The following is a 20,086-nucleotide window of genomic DNA, read 5'->3' on the forward strand; positions in this document are numbered from 1 at the left end:
ATTGGATTCGCTTAACATCGTTTTGCTTAAAGTCACATTTTTCAGGAACAGAACTACAACATTAAACGAGGAGTTACTGTATTTCAAGGCCTTGTGCTGTATAGATTGGACAGCATGGAACATTGAATCAGTGCAGGCACACACAGTTCAGCTGTTGCTGAAATGATGTATCTTTCCTGCGTAGTGGGCCTTCAGTGTTGTTGTCCTTGTTCATATGGGTTCTATCTGCTGTAGACCTGTTTGTGATACCAGCTTGCTCACCAGATTCATAAGCAGCTGGAGAGTCAAGTGCAATGGTCAGGTATGTTTGCTTACTGGTAGTGTCTGAAGTTCGTTAATCTCTCCTGTCCTTTTTCTACTATGTACCACAAAATAGTGAGGAAAATATGCACTGATAAGTCTGTAGTTGTATTCCTGGATTTGTCTTGTTGAGTGTAGTTTGCAGAACTAGTTTGCCTCCCAAATCCATGGATGCTCTCAGGACTTAATATAGGCATGCTCATTATTGATTCTGGGACCTATGTCCTGATGACTTTTCCTTTTGAAAGGCTAATGATTCAAATGCTAGAGATGTTTAGTCAGGTGATTACTCTTTCAGTTAATCTGTTTGGTCATTGCATCCTCAAAGAGTCATAATCCCTGAGTAAATGCTCCCATTTCTATTTGAGTGACAAGTGGATCATATCTATGCTGGTTGGTGGGTCTGAGTTGAATTAAAAGTATCTGTTAATGTTTCAGAATCTTGTACGTATATCTAGAATGTTGTGTGGTTTTTTTGGTTTTATAAAGAGATTTATTTTCAGGAGTCTTTCACTGTTTTACTTTAGCTTACCTTTCCTAAGCAGATAGGAGCACAGTTCCTAGAAGCTTTAATTGAAAATGTGGTGGTTTTGGATTCTGAGTGCTATGGAAGCCTTAAATAAAATTTCCAGTGCAAGAGTATTCCTGTTTGCCATGTTAAAAAAAAGCTTTTATTTACTCGTCTCAAAGCATGGCTGATTTTCTCCCCACCCCTACCTCTCCAGGCAGAGGTCTGAGGTCATTCAAATTAACCTGTTTAATTAGAATTAACAAGCATTTTCCACAATATTTTTGTTAAATAGTACTTAAATGATTGGATCACATCCCAAAAAACTGATTTTAAAAACTTAAGTCTGTTAAACCAGATAACTTACGCTTTCTGCTTCATTAGGACCAAATACAAATTGTCTTATCTCATGCTTTGAAAAGTTTTAAGAAACAAGGCTTACTTTACTAATAATCAGGTTCTGGTGCTGGGAAGTAATCCTAAACCAGAGAAATCTTTCAATAGTTTTCCTTCACTTTAGAAGACTATTAATAGCACAGCAAGAACAGATTTGAAGCTTAAAAAAAACACACCCTGAAAAGGGAAAGACACTTGGGGACCCAGATGCACACTTTACATTAAAATCAAGGCCTTGAGTACTTAAACATAATGGAATCAAATTCTGCAGCAGCAAATCTTCCATTCCTCTGCAATGTTAATTTAATTAACTTGTTGGTTTTTCATAATTGTGGTTTCCTCTATGGAGGTGCAGTAATATCTTTTATGGAACTCCAATAAGGCTGGATATTTAGGGTCTTTGTAGGAATAGTACCAGCTGCTGGAGGGTGGAAGGGAGGGAGCCCCTTTCCACCACAGCACCTAGTTTGGGATGAGGGGAGGGGCATGGTAGGGTTGTGATGTAGTTGTTAGGGCTATATATTTGAATCCATATTACCTTAATCCATCATACTTCAGTCTGGGTGGGACAGAGCTCTGTCCAGTGCCCATAGTTGTTCAGCTTATTCTTAACTTCTGCTTTCAGGGTGGTCCTGACAATTCAGGAGAGCTGTTCTCATTTTTTGTCTCCCCCTTTATGGGGCAGCAGGCTAAGTGAATGTGTTGCTTATGTAATGCAGGCCTTCTTGTGGTGAAAGTAGCACAGAAAGAGGAGGTACCAAGGTTTTTGGGGGGCAATGTGAGAAAAATGTTGGGGCACCTGGTTGCAACCAAATGGCAGATTCGGCACCCAAAACATGGAGTTCTACAGCAGTTTTGCAAAATGCCAAATTCCATAGAACATTCTGTGAACTTAAAATCTTTACATGGGGACCCTAATTAAAAGGAATAAACCATTGATGTACCATATGTTAATAGGTACAATTCATTACTGCATTCCTTGTGCAGAATTTTAGGAGGGATGCCAGGAGAAGACCTAGATTAAACTGCTACATTCCACCCTACTTCAATAGGTAGGAAACTGTGTATCTGTAATCAGCTTTGTAAAATTCATAAAGCCCTTTGGGATCCTGTAGACTGAAAGTCTTAATTGAAAGATTTGTTACACAAGACAAGGCTAGAGTAAAAAATTGTGATTATAAATTAGGTTTGAAAGTAGGACTGGGGCAAATCCTAAATGGGAATATGTAATCAAAACCACATTTACAGTGTACAAATTCTGTAATTTGGAAACATTTCAAGAAGTTCATACTTAAAACAAACTCTTAAAACAATTTATCAGTTTGTCTCATGTGAGAAACTATATGCAGAAAGTTGCTGAAAACTGTTATCCAGCTTGGGAAATCTTCTGTGCATGAGGCCTAAATGACTGACATCTTCCCAAAAATTGCTTGCTTCCTCCCTCAAAATAAACTTGTAAAAAGTATGTGCTGACAATCAAGCATTGAACACATGCAGGAGTAAATGTGGATAAGGAATCAGTTCACCTCTAGCACCTCAGACCCCTGAATTCTTGCTGAGGACTTACACAGGCAAGTGATGGAATGGGATCCTATTGATCTACATAGCTGTTTATATTCAAGGAAACAGAACTGAATGGTATGTTGTCAACTTGGTGCCAATATAATGTATGATCTCCTTGGTTGATAACCTTTTAACCGGGACTGGTAATCCAGTAGTATTCATGCATGTACTGTAGGTACTAAACAGTGTGAAGCCAAGCTTGTATAAAATTATGTTGGAACCTTATTAGTAAGGTGACCAGTAGGACTTCATGGTTGACTTCCTCAGAAATCCCATCTATGCCATGTCCTTGTAGGAAGAGATTAGAGGCCTCTATTGTAAGAAAGTTAGTGGGGAAACTTAGAAATTTTGTTTGAGGGGGAACAAAGAATCTGTTCAACTAAGGACAGGTTCTTTGGCTGCTGACATACAAGTTTGATATGAATCCAGATTAGAATTCAGAGATATCTGTAATCAATCAGAGGAGAAAGCTGCAAAACAGGATGTATGGGAATCTGTAAAAACAGGTATGGGGACCTCTGTAGCTTCTAGAGCTCTTGGCAGATCTGCATATGGTGATCATATTATCTATGTTGAGAGGTAGTCAGAAGTGGTAGAACACCAATCTCTTTTTAATGCTAGTTGTCCATTAATTCTGTCTAAATTCAATAGTTGGCTGGGCAATCAATGCCTGATGGTGTTTGTAAGTCTTGGTGGGAATGAAGAGCACAGTTATGTCACATGGGCTGGCTATATTTTGGCAGGTAGGGAGGGCACAGAATGCCCCATGTTGTTCCATCTTTTAAATGAATAGATGGAAGCATAAATCAAACATGCTAGTTTTATTTCTGTCCAAGGTCAAATTGAAAGAATGGATTGAAAATATTTAGTGGTTCTAAATAGCAGTCAACTTAATTTTACAAAAATATCTTGTCAGATAAACCTAACCTGCTGGGATTGGGGAGGGTGGGGGATGGGAGATAGGGTAGTAAGCATGCTGGTTTGAGGTCAGTAATGTTCTAAGACTTGCAGTCCAGAATTCAGTAAATATTTTGGAGAAAGTGATCAGTTGGCCAGCCACTGAGTATTAATCATGGCAAGATAAATTTGATAGTATATTGCACAAGAATCTGAGTTTTCAAAGGTGATGAGTACCTTTAGATTTCACTGATTAAAACTGAAGTTATAGATGCTCAGCACTTCTGAAAATCAGGCCCTAATTGGGTTGAAGCAGCATTCCATTGAAAGTGGTGGTCAAAGTAGGTGGGAATTACTAAGTGAGATCTCTAGGGATTGATTCCTTGCTTATCCAGACTCTCTCAAATGCCCATGACGTTTCAGTTGTTTGCAAGGCTGTAGTTTCTGCTTGCATTTATTTTAATGACTTGATGCAAAATTGAGCTTAAAGAACAAAAGACACTGCAATTGAAAATTTATTCCATACGTGATGAATGAAAGTAGATGTTAACTATTAGGATGTTGCTCACAATAAATTCTATCAGAAAATGACTTGAATTTAAATTCACAATGTATGTATTTGTTCCAGTTTACTCAATGTACATACTTAAAATGAAAGGGATATTAGCAGTAACATGAACAGAGATTGGAACATGCCCTCACTGATGGAGAATTGACTTAGTAATTGGACAAGTGCATCACTCCTTGGCAGTGTTTCCAAGGTCCTATTTTTGCTTGGTATTACACACTTGTGCAAAAAATCCATCTTCAAATTTATTTTACAAATTTTAAATCTGTGGCATGATGGAGGGGGGGAAATTCAGTATAGCAGAAATACTTTTATTGAGCGTTAGATGGTGGTGTAATTCCAGTGCACACTGAAGTTTAGTTAAACTGCAACTTACAATACAAAATTGGCAGTGTGCAGAAGTGTGTAGTAGCTCTTCCTGGCAGTTTAGAAACACATCTTATTTGCAAGAATGACTCTGAAATCTGCTTAAACTAATTTACAAAAATATCATTTTTACAGCTTGTTCTGTGATACAGTACTCCTGTGTTCTGTGAGGGAGTAGTTTGAATTAAAATAACTATATATTTTGAAGCAACTAAATAATGACAGTACCTATCAATAAAAATCTGGTAGGCCTAATTCTAATTATAGTTCTGTTGGATACTGGGGCTATACAATTAAGATACTCTACTATTTTTTGTTGATTGTACCTTGAATACTTTTGCCTTTTGAGATACTGATCTTTTATAGTGACTTGTTCATTCTCTCTCTTCACTATCTAAAGATTCAGAGTGGGAAGGAATATATGGTATGTGATATTTTAAAATGTTTGCTTTATTGTATCAGAAACTATCTGAAGTCTCTTGCATGTAGTATCATTAATCTTTTATTTTTGTAAGCATACTATCATAAACATAAGTAGTTTACAGGTTTCTGCATGATTAAATGCTATAGGTTTCTAATCTGATAGGCCTTTTCTGGTGTAAATCAAATTAACATCAATATTTGGAAAGTGCTTCTGTTCCAAAGGCTACATTTTTTTTTTTTGATGGGAGCCCCTTTCACTAAGCTGCTCCTTTGAAGAGAATTTAAAATTTCTCCTGTAACCATAAACTGGTAGAATATATGTAATACACAAAAGTAAATTTGAGCTGTAATGCTCAAATGAGTATACCCTGTAATGGTATACTCTTTTCTTGTAATCGAGCAAAGTTAAGGTGTTGAGATGTTGGAATAGTCCTAAAGCTTCCGCCTTTTGAAAAACAACCACCCCACAACCTGAAATGTTAAACTTAACTATGGTAACTTTCTCAAGAATCTGCTTTTCTCAGCATACTTTTTATTTGAAGACGTCGTTCGTCTCTCTTCATTTTAAGGTATAGCAATATTCACTCTGTTTCTAGGATATCTTGTACTGAATTATTAAAGCTAGCAAACTCCTTAGACAAACACTGTCTGCAGAATATAAATCTCACTGCCTTTCTCCATTCTGTAAAAGTGTTTAGTAGCTATTTGTAAGCACAATATAACTCTGTGCCATTGGCTCTCACTGCAATTACATTTAAAATGTTTTTTTAAAAGTACAAGCAACTCTATTTTTCCTTCTAATTCCAGTTAATAAAGAGAATTTTGTCTTCATTTTAGTTAAACTTAACTCAGACCCTGTTTCTACAAGACTGAGTCCTTGTCCTCCTCTAATAGTAGTCAGTTATGGGGATGATTTTTTTCTGGAAGAATGAACAAATATCAATTTTCAGTGGTCCTAGTAATGTGTTATGTTAGGGTTTTCAACCCCCACCCTTATTTTTTTTTAAACACCAGTGCTTTTGCAGATGCTGTAAATAAACAGAAAACTGTTCTCCTGGCAACTACTCATCTGCTTTCCAGAGAGGCACAGCACATCATGACCAGCACTTTATTTATAGTCCTGTTTTATTTGCTCCCTGATATCAGATGATAATGAACTTGTATCAGAATTAAAACATCGGGTCATCTTTTAATTGTATGTTTTTCCTGCATTCATAAGTCTCAATAGTCACAAACGGTACTTTGATTATAATCATAATCTAACTCCTTAGGGAAAGGGGCACTAAGGTATGTCTACATTGCGAAGTTGTCGACAAAACTTCTGTCTTTCGCGGGTACTTAAAAAAGCCCCCCTGCGAAAGTCAAAAATTTTGCCGATGCAAGTGGCGCTTTCTGCTGACAAAGTTAACACTGCTCGTGGGGCTGGGAGTATTTTATCGGCAAAAGTGTCGACAGTATACTGACAAAGAGCGTTTACACACGCTGACTTGTTGCTAAAAGCTGCGTGGTGTAGACAAGCCCTAAGTGTCAAACCTCTGAGATATGACAGCAGTGATCTGAAGCTGTCAGTGCAAAGCCTTACAGACATATCATTGGTAAAACTTTTGTCGTTCAGAGGTGTGACAGACACATTTTCCCCCCTGCCCCCCAGGGAATGACAAAAGTTATACTGACAAAGCTACCGCCTCTCGTTGGGGGGTGGATTTATTTTGTCAGTGGGAGAGTGCTCTCCTGCCAACAAAGAGCAGCTACATGCCGCATCTTTTAGCGGCACTGCTGTGTTGCTAAAAGGTGTGTAGTGTAGACATAGCCTAGCAGTGCTTTGTTCTAGACCTGAGTAATTGTGAATTGGCTCAGTGTGGAAATGATTGGATTGGTCATTGTTTATACAAGGAACTATTTGTTCTAAACCTTCTTTAGTATCTACTACAGAAAGATTCTGAGGGGCAAAGAGGTATGTGAATGTTCAGTGTTGGTGGTCTGCCTGCCATTAATACTGAGTATTCTCAAACCTCTTTGCCTCTCAGAATCTTTGTGTAGTAGGTACTGAAGAAGGTTTAGGACAAAAAGTTCCAATCTCTGTAAAATGGAACTTCTTATTATGGTGTATATACCTTTCCCTCCCTACCCTTTTCTCTGTGCACATAATAAAGGTCAATGGGCTGAGGGAAAAGTCAGTCTTAGTAGTGACTCTTAACTTGGACAATGAGATCATGGTTTGCAGCCCTCAGATTCTCTAGTTTTCCAATCAAAATGCTGCTTTGCAGGAATATGTTTCAATCTGTAAATTTACCCAATCTGGACATACAATATATTGTGTGGACTTCATGGTTCTAAAACTTCAGAAAGTTCTGATCTCCAGCCTTTTTACGCACAAGATCACTTTTTGAATTTAAGATCAACCCAGGATCTACCCTGCCCCTTCCCTGAGGTCCCGCCCCCTTCACTCCTTCCCCCTCCCTCCATCACTCGCTCTCCCCCACCCTCACTCACTTTCACCGGGCTGGGGCAGGGGGTTGGGATGCGGGAGAGGGTGCAGGCTCTGGGCTGGGGCTGAGGGGTTCACCATGTGGGAGGGGGCAGGGGGTTGGTATGCAGGAATGAGAGGTGCAAGCTCTGGGAAGGCGTTTGGGTGCAGGGGTTATATGGTCACACTGCACCTAATCTCAGAATCCACTGGACATTTCATGAGTTTTACTTTTTAGTAGTGTCATTTGTGGTTTATAGATCTAAAATCCTTTAGGGATTGTCACAAATCAGTAGTATTCTCAACTGTGGAGTGTGCATTGGTTGAGCCTGAGGTAGGAGGTTGGGGTGCAGAAGTGAGAGGTGCAAGCTCTGGCAGGGAGTTTGAGTGCAGGAGGGGGCTGTGGGAGGGGGTGCAAGGTGCAGGCTCTGGCCGTGAGGTGCTTACCATAGGCAGCTCTTGGTCAGCGGTGCAGTGGGGCTCAGGCAGGCTTCCCTCCTGTCGTGGCACCATGCTGCTCCCAGAGATGTCTGGCTGCTGGTCTCTGTGGTCCCGGGGTGGGGAGGGGGAGGCGGAGGCGGCAGTGTGATGCCCCTGCCCCAGCATTGTGCCCCCCCCCGGCTCCCCAGGGGCTGCAGAGATGTACCAGCTGCTTCTGTGAGTGGTGTGGGGCCATGGCAAGCAGGCAGCCTGCCTGAGCCCAACTGTGCTGGATTGAGCTTAACTTCTCGACTCATTTGCTTGGAGCGGCGCTTGGCGAGCTCGGAGGGACTCAGGACTACTTGGTCAGGATTGGAAGTGACTTGTAGCGGCCCGGAGATCACGATTAACTGGCAGAGGCTCCAGGATCTACCAGTTGATCATGATCGACCGGTTGGTGACCACTGTTTTAGAATAACCATATCGGCCAGAACATGTGTGTTTCTTGATGTCTAATAACAAATCCATTGTAAATATGCATCAGGTATAATTTTAAGATTGACTCGATAAGGGTTAACACTGTTTCTGTTCAGATCTCTCTTGAAGGGACACATTCTGGCACACTGTTGCAGGAAAGCTGATACGTCTTTCAGTGACAATATCTTGAGCATTTGGATGCTCACTTTTATATTTTATTCTACATTTGGTTAAGAAAAAATTAGTTAGAAAATCCTTTTATGAAAAAAAACAATATTCCTTCAAGGTTAAAACTTGCTTTACTAGGACAGTGCTACTTGGAGCTCAAAGCGTTCTCTGCAAAGCCTTAGAGCAGCTACTTTGATGGGAAGACTTAATGTACACTTGTTAAATAAATGGTTGCTGTAACTTACACAAGAGTTGCAGAATCTGCCAGTAGGGGGTAAATTGTTGGTTCTGTCTTGGAAGCAATACTTTTATGTGAAACTAGGCTTAGTTAAACATGGGGAGAAAAAAATGTTAAGATTTTTGCTTCATTTTGGAGACATACAGCTAAAATTCTGGTAACTGTTGCTCTGGAGCCAAATACCTTTTCCATAGAATGTATTTTATTTGCTTCACTTGTTTGCCCTGTAAGTGTTTGTACTGTACGGTACAGTAGCAGGTAGCTATAGAAGTAATTCTTTGTTTTGGTTTTTGACTTGAGTGCAGAGGAATTAATGCTTTTCAGTTGTTGAAGTATAGGAGGGAAGCTAGAAAACTTTTTTTGTCGAACTGGAGTTACTTGTTGGCAAAATCTGAATACTCCAGAAGCGTGTTACATACTTGAACACTGTACATTTTCCAAGCATATGTGATTGATCTGTTTGTTCCAGTTTCCATTTACAACCTAAATATTGGTGTTTGAATATAAAGAGGCTTACGTTCTAAATGGGTTTGTGCATTTCAGAAGTAATTTATTCCAATGAAGAAATGAAAAAGATGGTATTTCCATCATTTAATAGCTACAAGTCAGTACCCTGGGAGAAAATAAAGACACTGTGAGTGATTGTTTTTATCATTTGGCCTAGTGCACACAAAAATTGGAAACTGTATGAGAACCAGAGAGACTCCAAAGTTGGTTTTCCTTAAGCACTTTACTTTTGAAAAGCACCTTCAATTAATAATTATTTAAAATATCGAAGTATGGTGCATTAATAACATGCTTGTGGGGTTATGTATAGGAAACATTCACAAGTTTGTACTTTAATATTAGAAACTGAACTTTTCACTGTTAACAATGAAATAACTTTAGTTTAATGATAAATGCGAAGTGATTAAAATCATTGTCACCACAAAATCATGTTTATTTGTTTACAAAAATACTATAGTCAAAAACACATTTGTTTTATCAGGAGTAGCAATGAAGTAAGTCAGTTTTAAAAAAGTATTTCGAATATTGTTCATTATAAACTTTAATCTAAAATGATAGTAGTACAAATTAGATGGCTTTAAAAAACTGATTTAAATGAAGAAAAATCTGATTTAAATCACTCCGCTTGGACTTTGTTCAAACATTTTTAACTTAATAGCGAAGGGTGATGGCAATTACTAGAACCAACAATTTAGTCTACAGTAGTCAAACAGGCAGTTCTAGTTTATAGCCTGAATTGACAGCCACCTGCTCTGGGTGTGGCTAGAAGTGTTATGAGATGCAAGGTTGTTAGTTATTTTGGAAACAAGGGCACATTGTGCATATCAGTAACAGACTATCTGGACTGGGTATCATGACATGTTCTCCTACTTAAGACAGGAATAACAAGATAGTTAAGAAAAGTAACAGTGCAAACTCTTTGGGTTGACTACATTAAAAACCCATGATTGAATATATGTTGGCATCTTAACATCAGTTTTATTTTAACCTTACTAATTTTTAGGTATAACTGGACCAAAGGAAATTCAGTTATATTGATACTTGACTAAGAGTAGCCATCCTAACAGATGAAACTCCATGCAAATTCTTTTTTCTCTTGACAGTGTCTTTAATGCAGCAGTTTGCTTTCTAGGTCTGTTTGACCACAAAAGGCAATGAAACTGAGATATGGCAGTGCTCTGAGAACCATTTTAAGTACCTAAATACACAGAAAGATCAAAATTTTGTATGCCTAGTTATGTATAAAACCACTCTTTCTAAATCGATATTGAAATGAAATACCAGATTATTTTACTAGTTCAATAAAGTCAGGCCAGATAAAAAAATTAAGAATAAAAAAAATTGAACTTTATTTTCTTTTTTTTAAATATATTTTAAACTAAATTTGAAACTATAACCTATACAGGCCTAAATTTACTATATTAAAATAGTTTAAAAAATGTTCAAGCGCCACATGTTTGCTTCCAACATTTGAGAGAGCCAAAACACTGAACTGGTGGAAGTCATTGGCCAGAATTTGTGAAGAGCTAAACTAGCTTTTGACAGTAGTAGTCTCTTCTGCAGATACAGAGAATATTTTCACTTCTGTTGAATGATTAATTCAGTCAAAGTTGAGAAACTGGGAGTTGAAAGAACAAGAATTTTTTTCCCTTTTATTATAAAAAGTTTATATGAACACTGGTATACTAGTAACTAGTTCAAACTTTTACTGCTCAGTACACTTGAAGATGTTTTCTACATCAGGGGTCAGCAACCTTTCAGAAGTGGTGTGCCGAGTCTTCATTTATTCACTCTAATTTAAGGTTTCGCATGCCAGTAATACCTTTAAACATTTTTAGACGGTCTCTTTCTATAAATCTATAATATATAACTAAACTATTGTTGTATGTAAATTAAATAAGGTTTTTAAAATTAAATTAAAATTCATTTAAAATTAAATTTAAAATGCAGAATCCCCCCGACCGGTGGCTAGGACCCGGGCAGTGTGAGTGCTGCTGAAAATCAGCTTGTGTGCCGCCTTCGGCACATGTGCCGTAGGTTGCCTACCTCTGTTCTACATGCATATCTTGTTCTCTGCGTCTGAAAATACATGTCAATTTTTATTCGTTCTATTAGCCATCCAAACAGATGTTCAGTACAACTGTTTTATTACACATCAAGGGAAACTGATTACTCTAAGTGTTACATAAGTACTTCTGCAAATTTAAAAGTTAATGTATGTTAATGATACTAATGGACATTAGCTTCAAAAAAGACTACAGAGCACCATCCATTCGTAAGCAGTTTATGAACATATATGGGAATAATTTCATTTACTATTAAAATGTAACCATCTCAATGGGATGGAAGTGGCTGCTGATTAACAGCACACAAACTACTATCCTGGAACAGAAGTAGAGATCACTTTTCTGAATATGTTTGCAGCAACATGCAGTGCATTTGTGCACTATTTAAATCAAAGTGGTGTAAACTCTCAATTTTAATATTTAATTAAATAATTTTAATGTATACCAGCAAAGGCAGGTAAACTTTATTTTAATCTAGCTTTGCATTTGTACTTCTTTTCCTAAAGAGAGGTTGATTCCTGTTAGTTGGTAACCATTCAAACATGCCGATTTGCAACTAAATACAGCTTTTACACTAAATTTGGTTATTTTTAATAGCCAGGAGGATATAATATATCTATTCATAATTATTTAACCAATTACATAGTTTAACATACATTTCTTCAGATTTGGTCTGTACTTATGTTAAAAATTGACTAATAACAAATGCATCAATTTTTCACTCATGATATGTGTCAAGCTGCATTTGGATGGAAATTGGAACTTTAAAAATGCACAAAAAAGCATTTTAAATTTGTTTTTAATAGTTAAGTAAAACTACCTTAAATGTGTTGGATGCATATGAAAAAAGGTTTCAGAACATGCCTTAAAATTTAAAACTAAAATTTGGTCGGAATGGGTTTTCCTGCTAAATCTTCTTAAATTATGATCTAAGCCTCTCGACTTGTAGCTGGCTAGGATAAATTATTACACAGTTACTTGGCTTGTAAAAGGAAGTTTCATTTCCTGCAATATATGTCATTGCACAGCATTGCACTAGTCAGAACTGGTTTGCTACATTAGACTTTTATGCTATGTTCCATAGTAAACTTAAGGTACAGAAACACTTTTCCTTTTCATATTCCAGTGTAAATTGTACATTACAGGCTGTGAAACCTGTAAAACCTTAGTGCCTGTGTGTTTTTGTTCAAGGTAGCTGTGTGCGGAGTTTAGACATCTGCTAAACAAGGCTGAGGGCTTCCTTACAAGGCTCTAGCTTGCCATCCTTTTGATTCCTAATCCCTTTAGGATCCTTGATAAGGTGGCAGGACTAATTCATGTCGGGCCTCCACTTGGAGGAGTCAGCACTAGACTCACCGGCAGCTAGTGTATGCAAGCAGCTTGAACACTTCCCTTTAATGCAGTGGTGTGCATCTCCTTTTTGGGAGCGTGCAAGCCGCTTGCACACATTAATGTGACCAGAGACAGCTGCTGGTGAGCCTGGTGCCCGTGCCAGTGGGCAGGGCTGGGGGCAGTACAGTGACGCCGAAGGAGCTGCCTGGCCTGGCACTGGTTCCTGTGAGCAGCAGCCCAACGTGCTGCTGCTGTCATCACTGCCCTTCCTGGTAGAGCCCTGCAGCTTCGTGGATATAAATTTTGTATCCACACAGGGCTCTAGGTGTTTGTACACAAGTGCAAGGAGTTTCACCCATCTGAGTATTTAATCTGAGTGCTTGGTATTAAATGAGGATATTGCAATAATAGGCATCACAGAAACTTGGTGGAAGGATGATAATCAATGGGGCACAGTAATAGCAGAGTACAAAAATATATAGGAATGATAGAGTAGGTCACACTGGTGGAAGAGTAACACTATATGTGAAAGAAGACATAGTAAAAATCTTAAATGTATCAAACCTCATCATACAATCTCTATGGATAGAAATTCCATGCTTGAATAATAAGAGTATAGCAGTAGGAATATACTCCTGACCAGGATGGTGATTGTGAAATGCTCCAGGGAGATTAGAGAGGCTACACAAAACCCAATAATAGGATTTCAACTATCCCCATGTTGACTGGGTATATGTCACCTCACGATGGAATGCAGAGATAAAAATTCGAGATACCATTAATGACTGCTTCTTGGAGCATCTAGTCCTGAAACCTACAAAGTGTCGCACAGGGTCTGGTCCAAGAGGTGAATGTAGCTGAACTGCTCAGTAATAGTAACTCTAATATAATTAAATTTAACATCTTTGAAGGGGGGAAATACCAAAGAAATCCACCACAGTAGCATTTATCTTCAAAAGGGGGAACTTCATAAAAAGGAGGTTAGTTAAATAGAAATTAAAAAGAACAATCACAAGAGTGAAAAGCCTGCAAGCTGCATGAAAACTTTAAAAACACCATAATAGAGGCTCAAATTAAATGTATACCCGAGTTTAAAAAAAAGAGTACCATAAAAAGAAACCTTGGCTAAACAGTGTAAAAGAGGTGGTTAGAGAGAGACACATTTAAAAAATTGGAAGTCAGATCTTACTATGAACATAAAATCTAGCAAGTCCAGTGTAAAAATAAATAAATAAATATAAAATATAAAAATAAAAATAAAATTAGGTAGGCTAAAAGAGAATTAGAACAACTAGCAAAAGACACAAACGTTACAAAGGGATCTCACAAAACTGCCTGACTGGGCAACAAAATGGCAGATGAAATTCAATGTTGATAAATGCAAAGTAATGCATATTGAAAAACATAATCCCAACTATACATATAAAATGATGGGGTCTAAATTAACTGTTACCATGCAAGAAAGAGATCTTGGAGTCGTGGATAATTCTCTGAAAACATCCACTCAATGTGTAGCAGCAGTCAAAAAAGCGATCAATGTTGGTAGTCATTCAGAAAGGGATAGATAATTAGACAAATTAGGGTTTGGGCCAAAAGAAACCTGATGAGGTTCAACAAGGACAAGTGCAGAGTCCTGCACTTAGTACGGAAGAATCCCATGCACTGCTACAGACTAGGGACTGAATGGCTAGGCAGCAGTTCTGCAGAAAAGGACCTAGAGGCTACAGTGGACGAGAAGCTGGATATGAGTCAACAGGGTACCCTTGTTGCCAAGAAGGCTAACAGCATTTTGGGCTGTATAAGGTGGGGCATTGCCAGCAGCTGGTGGGACGTGATCATTCCCCTCTATTTGACATTGGTGAGGCCTCATCTGGAGTACTGTGTCCAGTTTTGGGCCCCACACTAGAAGGATGTGGATAAATTTGAAAGAGTCTAGCGGAAGGCAACAAAAATGATTAGGGGGCTGGAACCCAGGATTTATGGGGAGAGGCTGAGGGAACTGGGATTATTTAGTCTGGAGAAGAGAAGAATGAGAGGGGATTTGATAGCTGCTTTCAACTACCTCAAGGTCCCTCACCAAAGAGGATGGATCTAGACTGTTCTCAGTGGTAGCAGATGACAGAACAAGGAGTAATGGTCTCAAGTTGCAGTAGGGGAGGTTTAGGTTGGATATTAGGAAAAACTTTTTCACTAGGATGGTGGTGAAGCACTGGAATGGGTTACCTAGGAAGGTGGTGGAATCTCCTTCTTTAGAGGTTTTTAAGGCCAGGCTTGACAAAACCCTGTCTGGGATGATTTAGTTGGGGATTGGTCCTGCTTTGAGCACGGGGTTGGATTAGATGACCTCCTGAGGTCCCTTCCAATCCTGATATTCTATGATTCTCTAATAAGACAGGAAAATATATTACCTCTATATAAATCCATGGTACCACCCACCTCTTGAATACTACATGTAGATGTGGTCACCCGATCTCAAAAAAGATGTACTGGAATTGGAAAAGGTTCAGAAAGGGGAACAAAAATGATTAGAGGTATGGAGTGGTTTTCTCAGAGGCTTGTTAAGACAGTTACCCAATAGAAGTAATCCCATGATGTGCGTCAAAGCAGCACCTTGTCTCAGACCCCCATGAGGCCTGAGTTCCAACCTGCACTCTTAATCTGGCCCTTAAAATTCTTTAGTCTGATCTTTGAGTTTGTGATTTTGATTCTTAATGTCTGAGTCTTACCTATGAAGAGAGATTAAGAAGACTGAGACTTTTCAGCTTGGAAGAGACAACTAAGGGGGGGATATAGTAGAGTTGTATTTAAATCATGACGTGGCGAAAGTAAATAAGGAAGTGTTATTTACTCCTCATAATGCAAGAACTACGGGTAACCAAAATGAAATTAATAGGCAGCAGGTTTAAAACAAAAGGAAATATTTCTTCACACAATACACAGTCAACCTGTGGAACTCTTTGCCAGAGGAGGTTCTGAAGGCCAAGATTATAACAGGGTTCAAAAAAGAACTAGATAAATTCATGGAAGATAGGTCTATCAACAGCTATTAGCCAGGACGGGCAGGGATGGTGTCCCTAGCCTCTGTTTGCAAGAAACTGGGAATGGGCAACGGAATGGATCACTTGATGATTACCTGTTCTGTTCATTTCCTCTGAAGCACCTGGCATTGGCCACTGTCAGAAGACAAAATACTGCGCTAAATGGACCTTTGGTCTGACCCAGTATGGCCGTTCTTATGTAAGACAAACTAACAGCAAAATTTGTTTTAAGTACATCCGAAGCAGGAAGCCAGTGGGGCCATTGGATGATTGAGATTCTAAAGGAGCACACAAGGAAGACAGGGTCATTGTGGAGAACCTGAAATTAATTCTTCGCACTGTTCTTCACTGCGGAAGATGTGAGGGAGATTCCAAGACCTGAGCCATTCTGTGTAGGTAACAGATCTGAGGAACTGTCCCAAATTGAGGTGTCAAGTAGAGTGGTTTTTGGAACAAATTGATAAATTAAACAGTAATAAGTTACCAGGACCAGATGGTATTCACCCAGGAGTTGTGAAAATTCATATATGAAATTGCAGAACTACTAAAAGTGGTATGTAATCTAACATTTAAATCAGCCTGTTTACCAGATGACTGGATGATAGGTAATATAATGCCAATTTTTTTAAGAAGACTCCAGAAGTGATCTTGGCAATTACAAGCCAGTAAGGCTAACTTCAGTACCAGGCAAATTGGTTGAAACTGTAGTAAAGATCAGAATTATCAAACGCATAGATGAACGCTCTACGTTGGAAGAGTCAACACTGCTTTTGTAAAGGGAAGTCATGCCTCACTAATCTCTTAAAATTCTTCAAGGGAGTCAAACATGGACATGGGTGATCCAGTGAATACAGTTTATTTAGACTTTCAGAAAGCCTTTGACAAGGTCCCTCACCAAAGGCTGTTAAGCAAATAAAGCAGTCATGGAATAAGAGGGAAGGTCTTCTCCTGGATCAATAACTGGTTAAAAGACAGGATACAAAGGGTTGGAATAAATTATCAATTTTCACAATGGAAAGAGGTAAATAGTGGGGTCTCCCAAGCATCTGTATTGGAGCAAGTGTTGAACATACTCATAAATTATCTGGAAAAGGTGGTAAATAGTGAGATGGCGAAGTTTGCAGATGCTACAAAATTGCTCAAGATAGTGAAGCCCAAAGCTGACTGCAAAGAGTCACAAAGGGATTTCTCGAAACTGGGCAACAAAATGGCAGATGAAATTCAGTGTTAATAAATGCAAAGTAATGCACACTGGAAAACCATAATCCCAATTATATGTACAAGATGATGGGGTCTAGATTAGCTGTTATCACTTAGAGATCTTGGAATCGTGGATCTGAAAACATATATGCTCAATGTGCAATGGCAGTCAAAAAAGCTAAGTGTTGGGAACCATTATAGGGATGGATAATAAGACAAAAAATATAATGCCACTATACAAATCCATGGTATGCCCACACCTTGAGTATTGCGTGCAGTTCTGGTCACCCCATCTCAAAAAAGATCTATTAGCATTGGGAAAAGTACAGAGAAGGGCAACAAAAATAAGGCGTATGGAACAGCTTCCATATGTGGAGAGATTACAAGCACTGGGACTGTTCCTATTGGAAAAGGAAATAGACTAAGGAGGGATATGATACAAGTTTATAAAATCATGAATGGTTGGAGAAAGTGAATAAGAAAGTGTTGTTTACCTCTTTGCATAACACAAAAATTGGGTGCCACCCAATGAAATTAATAGGCAGCAGGTTTAAAAGAAGCATAAGGAAGTATTTCTTCATACAGTGCAGTCGACCTCTGGAACTCATTAGCCAAGGGATGTTGTGAAGATCAAAACTATAACTGGGTTAAAAAAGAATTAGATAAGTTCATGAAGCATAGGTCCATCAATGGCTATTAGGGTACGTCTATACCACCCGTCGGATCGGCGGGTAGCGATCGATTTATCATGTGTAGTGTAGATGCGATAAATCGATCCCCGATCACTCTCATGTCGACTGTTGAACTCCAGCTTGGCGAGAGGCAGAAGCCAAGCCAGCGGGGGAGCGGCGACTGTCGATCCCGCGCCACGAGGATGCAAAGTAAGTGATTCTAAGTCGATCTAAGATATATCTACTTCAGCTACGCTATTCTCGTAGCTGAAGTTGTGTATCTTACATCAGTCCTCTTTCTCCCTTCCACCCCTCCATCCCCCCCCAGTGCTAGGGCATGATATGAGCATTCATCCACAAAACCATCATGAGGTGTTCACTAGAAAGGCTGGAAATGTCTACAAAAATTGTCCGTGCCAAAACAAATTTCAACTGAATGAAATAATTGTATATACTGTAGGAATAATATATAGATGTATTCATATTAACTTATATAAAAGCTTACATAAAATGAATGTGTTTGGTAAAGGCTGGTGTAATTTATGTTGAACAAGGTTAAAAAGTCTAGTTTTCCACAAGAAATCAACTAGATACAGTAATTTGTGCTACCTTTCTCTTGGCAGTAGGCTAGGTTTTTTTTCAAGGTTATTTAGATTAGTTAGGGGACATAACCAAACTAAGTGATTGGACAGCATGTTGGCTGATGAAGTTTAATGTGGATAATTGCAAAGCAATGCATTTTGGAGGGGAAAAATTTGTACTATCCATACATCTTTACAGGATTCTAAATTAACTATAGTAATGCCTAGGTTCCTTTCCTGAGCTGTGATACCTCAGTATCTGTGTTTTTGACCACAGGTACATGTTGCATAAACAAGAATTTAAGATGTTTGAGTAACAGAATGTAGAATAGTATCAGAGAGGTAGCCATGTTAGTCTGGATCTGTAAAAAGCAACAGAGTCCTTTGGCATCTTATAGACTAACAGATGTATTGGAGCATAAGCTTTCATGGGTGAATACCCACTTCGTCAGAGGCGTGTAATAGAAATTTCCAGAGGCAGGTATAAATATGCAGGCAAGAATCAGTCTAGAGATAACGAGGTTAGTTCAATCAGGGAGGATGAGGCCCTCTTCTAGCAGTTGAGGTGTGAACACCAAGGAAGGCAAAACTGCTTTTGTAGTTGGCTAGCCATTCACAGTCTTTGTTTAATCCTGAGCTGATGGTGTCAAATTTGCAAATGAAGCTCAGCGGTTTCTCTTTGAAGTCTGGTCCTGACGTTTTTTGCTGTAGGATGGCTACCTTTAAATCTGCTATTGTGTGTCCACACAGAATGGAGAACGGCTGTGACTGACTTGGTTGCACAGACCTCATTCTGACACGTTTCAATGGGTGGTGCTTTTATCCTGGTGGTGCCCATCTCCTCTCTGGGACCGCAGTGAAGCGGGGAAGCATTATAGACGGTATTTTACAGATTGGGAACTGAGGCACAAAGGTTGTGACCTGCTCAAGCTCACACAGGAAGTCTGTGGCCCCACAAGGAATTGAACCTGGATCTCCCACATCCCACTGGGCCATCCTCCTTCCCCTGGATGGAGAACAGTACAGGAAATGTGCCATAAATCAGTGGTACAGCATAATTGTGAATATTGTGTGAAGCACTGCTCGCCCCATCTCAAAAAAAGATGTGGCTCAAGACTGATTAGGAGCCCAGAAAAACTCTCAGATAAAGCGATCAAAACTGATAGACAAAAAAATTATTTCTTTTTAATACACACTGTGGAACTCATTGCCAGAGGATGCTATTGAGGCCAAGTGCTTAGTAAGATTGAAATAGGGATTTGATACTTACAGATAACAGATATGCAGTATTATAATAGTTAATGCTAGCAAAGAATATTTGGAAAGAGAAAAAAACATGTTTTAGGCCTTAAGCCATTCTCTAACTACAAGGGATTAGGATTCAATCATAATGGAAGCATATTACCCACCATCTGCCTATAGCGGGATTTAAAGTTATGACTGGGGGGGCGGGGCTGGAGGGCGGCACAATGGTGCTAGAAGCTTCTAGTTAGCTCTTTGCTGAATTTCTTAAATGGTTTTCCATTCCAACTGTAATAAATGTGAAAGTTGCTCATTGGTACTGCAGGTGGGTGATAAATGTATGAATTTCTGTTAAACTTATCTAACTCAACGTTCCTAGCAGTGAAGGAATAGAGAGGAGACTAGATTGAATGGACTGAAATAATAAACCGAACTCTGAAATAAAATTTAATGCTGACAGGAGTTAAGTAGCTAAATAAAAATTCATGTTCATTTCAAAGTCCAGAACATTGGTTACTTCAGATTGGGGATCAGATGTGCCATTGTATGAAACAGTCTGACAGAAAAGCAGGTGATCCTGCAAGTGAGAGAGATTCATCAAAACATGGCCACAATGATAGGGACTAGGTGTTACAACGTTAGACTTAATCCTGACTGA

At 38.9% G+C, this 20,086-nt stretch overlaps 1 protein-coding gene across 12 annotated transcripts in view; it reads left to right on the forward strand.

Moving 5' to 3' along the window:
* LOC120369909 (ankyrin repeat and KH domain-containing protein 1) overlaps window positions 1-20,086 on the forward strand; it is a 187,582-nt gene that overhangs the window by 32,357 nt on the left and 135,139 nt on the right. The gene's annotated exons all lie outside the window — the stretch shown is intronic.

Source organism: Mauremys reevesii, linkage group 8 (genome assembly GCF_016161935.1).
Source record: "Mauremys reevesii isolate NIE-2019 linkage group 8, ASM1616193v1, whole genome shotgun sequence".
NCBI classification, from domain to species: domain Eukaryota; kingdom Metazoa; phylum Chordata; order Testudines; family Geoemydidae; genus Mauremys; species Mauremys reevesii.